Consider the following 5,069-nt stretch of genomic DNA (forward strand, 5'->3'; position numbering starts at 1 on the left):
CTTTCTCCCCCCTTTCCATCCCCGGCACTGCCCCCCGCTCTGCTCTGCTCTCCCCGTCCCCTCCGCGCCGGGTCCGTTGCGAATTGATCCCTAAACGTTTATTTAGGGCCGAGGGGTGCGTTCCACCGAAAGGCTTTAGGCTTTATTCGGCCCACGTGCAGAGGTCTCCCTTAGAACTCAGCGAGGAGTCCCTCTACTCCAAGCCCCCCCCGCCCCGTCGCCCTCAGATCCTGAGTGCAAAATCCACCCCCCCCTCCCCACCCAAGGCCGTGGGGACGTGGCTCCGCCGTAGGGAAAAGCTTTGCCCCACGCGTGTCCGTGTGCTCACGCAGAGGCCGACCTCCAGGAGGAATTCTGGGGACGGAAGACGGCGAAATCGGGGCTGCAGAATTCTGTCAGGCAGAAGTTCAGGCGTTGGGCAGAAGGGAAAACAAAAAGGAGAACCGTACAGATTTTCCCTCTCTTCGTCCCTCTTTTCCCCCTCTCTGCCCCCCAACTCCCTGAAACAACCCCCCCCAAAAAAAAAAAAAAATAAAAGCCCACATATTCCATGACGTCCTCCGGTGAAACATTGCAGCGCAGGAATGCACAGCCCTCATCAGCTCAGGGTTTGTTCGGAGCTTTCTGGCAGAGCCGCTCTCCGCGACACGCGGCCCCAGAGCCCTGCAGCCCCCGCCGCTGCCCCTTACACACCAGAGATCTTTCAACTACCTGCGGGTGTTGCTTATATCCCTGCTCGGGGACGGGGAGCTGCGGTGCTTTCCCCGGAGGGATACTTTGGAAGCAGAAATATCGGGAGAAGCAGTGGGGTTGAGCCGGAGCGCAGAGAGCGATGCTCCCGGCCACCCCCGAGAAAACAATAGATCCTAAAGGCGAAGCTCAAGTCCAGGTGGAAACGGATTTGGGGCGTCGGGGTTTTCTCCGACACGGTTTCCCTGCGGGGTTTCCCTCCAGCGAGCCCAATAGGAGCAGAGTTGAGGCTCAGGAGGGGAAACGGGAGCTTGGTGTGGATCTTTAGGGAAGAGAGATATGGGGACAGCCCCCTCCGTTCCTGCGCTTCCCCAGCTCGGCCCGAGGCCCGAGGTAGGTTCGGGGGCTTGAGAAGAGCCGGACCCTCGGGAAGGCACCCCGCTTCTCCCAGCTCTTTCTCAGAGCGGTGTGTCACGCTTCAAAAAACTCGATTTCCAGCTTTTTTTTAGCCTCACATTCCGGTGGGTGAGAGGTAACGTGGGAACATCGCTGCCTGCAAAACATTTCGCTCCCCCGAGCCTTCTGGGGACAGGGAATCACCTCCGTTCCCCCGACGTGCCCTGGAGCGAAACGGGGACAGCGAGGGGCTTCCCTGTGTCCGCACCCCGCCCGGCCCCGCCTGGGTTCCAGCATTACTGAACTCCATTCGTTGCGTTTTCTTATTTTTATTTTTTTCCCCCCAAACCCGAAACTAAATTCCCCGTCGAAATTCGCCCGTCGAGCCTCAGAGCGGCACTCGGGGCGAGGGCCATCGGGCAACCTCGGTTCGGGGTTCTGTACAAAATCCGCACGGGGAGCTGCGGGAAGTCATAACGGAACGAACACGAAGGGGTACGGTTTGGGGCCGCTGTCCTCCCCTGCCTGCCCCGGGGGACAGCGAGGACACCGGCATCCCTATAGGGAAAATAGCAGGGAGCCCGGGAGGACCGCACGGTGCCCTCCCCTGTGCGGGATCCTCGGAGGGAGAAAGGTGTTTTGTGAAGCATCACCCGGCCCCGAGGGGACAGGAGGTGACAACCCCACAGCAAATGTCCCCGGGCTCCCCGGCATCGGGGTGTGAAATGAAATCCACGTTGAACTCCGCCTGTAAACCACTGCCGCTCACTCCGGGCGCGACGAGGGGTCGGGGCAGCCTCCATCCTTTCTGCCGTGTCACCTGTCGTGCAGGGTGGTCCTGAGGGGCGACAGGGGCACTGTGTTCCGCGGGGACACACGGCAAAGCGACCCACGAGGGAAGCGGCCGTTTCCCGTGGGAAGGCAACGAGCAGAGCGGCTCCCAGCGAAGGATGCTGAGGGCAGGGCGATCCCTGTGCCTGTCCCCGGGTACCCGGGGAAAGCCCAAACCGGCGGCTTTGGGATTGCGAGAAGGTCCCTGGGGTAGCAAAAGGGCTTTGTCCCTTTGTCTCTTCGCTCCCTGCCCATAGGGTCCTGCCCCGCTCAGGGGTACACCTGCAAATCCAGCCCCGCAGTTCGGGGCATCCCTCTGGGCTCAGGGGGATAAAACGACCCCTGAGGCCATTTCCTCAGGCATGGGATGCAGAGCTCCGTGCAAAGGGCAGCACGCGTGGGGTGCACCGGGCAGGGACAGGCCAGCGGGGCTGCGTCCGTGGGGAACCTCCTGCGTTTGTAACCTTGCCTCTATAATAAATCTCAGCCCCGCTGCAAACCTCCCCCTCCAGAGCCCAAAGAGGGGAGTTTTCGGGACTGGTGTTCATAAACAACGAGAAGAATCCCCGCTGCAAACAGCTGCGGCTCCCCGCTCACTTCTCCCCTCTTTGCGGAGAGCTGGGTTAGGCTTTCCGTTGAAAACCGGCAGAAATTATTTCGCAGCATTTTTCTTAATGAGCGAATTCCCAATTTACGACGTATCCCTTACGCGGGGGACCCGACGGCTCCGTAATGCAGTACAATGCGGGCTCTGGAGCCAGACTGTGGGGTGCTGTGCATTTATGGGCCCCCTTTGCTTTCCATTTCCCAGCTCAGTTATATATATATATGTATATAAACACAAAAAAATTAGTTAATTGCCTTTCCCACCTCCTTAGAAAGGAAACCAAAAGAGTGAGTAGTAAAACTATATTTTTTGCACGGCTGGTCGCTGAGCTAAATATTATCTGTCATATATATATATACGAAAGCATATATGCATATAAGTGCTTCCAAAAATGAGTTGCAGGGAACAGCGTGCTCGGTTGGTTGGAGTTCTGGGGAAGGTGCTGTGTGAGTGCATGAAATACCCGACCCGAAGTGGGAAGGATTTGTGTTATGCCCCGGAGATACGCGGTTCTTGCAGCAAAATCACTGTTTTTTTTTCTTTGCGAGCATCGTGGGAACGGCGCAACCATCTCCCCGGGGTTTTTAGGGAAGGGGGTATGAGGGTGTGGGAGCTGAGGAGAGGAAAGGGGAAGAAAGATCGGGGGAAAAAAATAGTGGCGAAGAATTCACTAAAAGTTCGAATAACGAAGCCAGAAACGCTGTGGTTTTTCCCGTTTTCCAAATCGCGTGCTGAACCGTAAAACGTCGCAACGCGTTTTGCAGAGCAGCTTCAGCACCGCGCTCCGACTCCCCCCCTTCAATCCCGCTTCTAAAACCGTTGCCAGCCCGTTTTGCACAGAACCCCGTTTCAATCGGTGCTCGTGGGACCGTCTGCCTCTTCCCGTACCAGATTTGGGGGCTACCTACTGGCAAAGATGCTCCGTGGCTGCATAGCGATTCCCCCCCCGCCCCCGAATCATTCGTTTTCCCTGTGGGAACGATCCCACCCGCAGCTCCGCGTGGGTCGGAGCCGCCTGTGTCCCCCCCCACACTCCCAACACTCGTGGGCCGGGGCAGCCGTCGGGGCATGGCAAAGAGCATCGAAATGCTCCGTCCGCACCGCTCCGGAGGGCGGGGGGGGATCTCCATGGGCAGCCAGAGGGTCCCCGCTGTGTGCAGCCGCCGCGACGAAGGGAAATACAGAGCGCGGTGCGAGGAGCGCCCGCACGTCGGGAAGGGGTTTTCGTTCCGTCGGTGGGAGATGGAAAGAGCGCCGGGTCCGGGCTGCCCAGAGTTCGGTCACTGAGAGGATATGGAGCTATGGAATGGAGAGGGTCATAGTGCTGGGAGAGAGCAAGCGGGAAAGGAGAAAGGTGGGGAAAAAAATGAACGATGTGCAGAAACAGGGCAGAAAATAGAGAGAGGGGGAAAAAGAGAGAGGAAAAGACTAAGAAAAGTCAGATAAGAATGAAAGACGGAGAGAGAAAAAAATTAAGACAAGAAAGGAAGACAGTGAGAAAAAGAAAGAAATAAAAGAGGAAAAGAAAGTAGAAAGGGAAAGAGATAAAGAGGGAAAAGGAAGAATGAAAGAAAGAAGGAAAGAAAGAAAGAGTAAATGGAAGAAAGAAAGAAGAGACAGAAAGAAAGAAAGGAAGGAAGAAAGAGCAAAAGAGAAGAAGGCAAAACAAACAGAAAAAGGAAAGGAAAAAGGAAAAGGAAAAAGGAAAAGTAAAATAGAAAAAAAAGGAAAAAAGAAAGAAGAAATGGAAAAGAAGAAGAAAATAGAAAAAGGAGAAGAAAAAGAAAAATAAAAAGAAAAGAGAAAAAGGAAAAAAGGAAAGAAAAAAGGAAAAAGAAAAAGGAAAAAGAAAAAAGAAAAAGAAAAAAGAAAAAGAAAAAAAGAAAAGAAGAAAAAAAGAAAAAGAAAAAAGAGAATAAAATGAAAAAAGAAAGGAAGAGAAAGAAATAAAGAGATAAAAAACAGTGCTAAAGAAATAGTGAACATTAGAAAGCACGAGAGCATAAGCAAACAAAACAAAGAAGGGAGAGAAAGAACAAGTAAAACACAGAAATTAAGAGAGAGTGAATGACAAAGCAAGAAATTGTGAAAGAAAGAGAAAGAAAAATGGGGAAGTAGAAAGTCAAAAAAGGGGGAAACAACAAAATAAGAAAAATGAAGAGAATGAGAAAAAATAGAGTGAAGGGGAGGAAAGAAAGAAATAAAGGATAAATGTAGAAATTGAATAAAAATGGAGAAAGAAAGAAAAAGAAAGCGGGAAAGGGAGAAAGGAAGAGAAGGAGAAAAGAAAGGTGGAAGGAGAAAGAAAGAAAGAAAGAGAGAAAGAGAGAAAGAAAGAGAAAGAAAGAAAGAAAGAAAGAGAGAGAGAAAGAGAGAAAGAAAGAGAAAGAAAGAAAGAAAGAAAGAGAGAGAGAGAGAAAGAAAGAAAGAAAGAGAGAAAGAAAGAAAGAAAAAAGAAAAAGAAAGAAAGAAAGAAAGAAAGAAAGAAAGAAAGAAAGAAAGAAAGAAAGAAAGAAAGAAAGAAAGAAAGAAAGAAAGAAAGAAA

The sequence above is a fragment of the Numida meleagris genome, chromosome 10, assembly GCF_002078875.1.
Source record: "Numida meleagris isolate 19003 breed g44 Domestic line chromosome 10, NumMel1.0, whole genome shotgun sequence".
Classification (NCBI taxonomy): Eukaryota; Metazoa; Chordata; class Aves; order Galliformes; family Numididae; genus Numida; species Numida meleagris.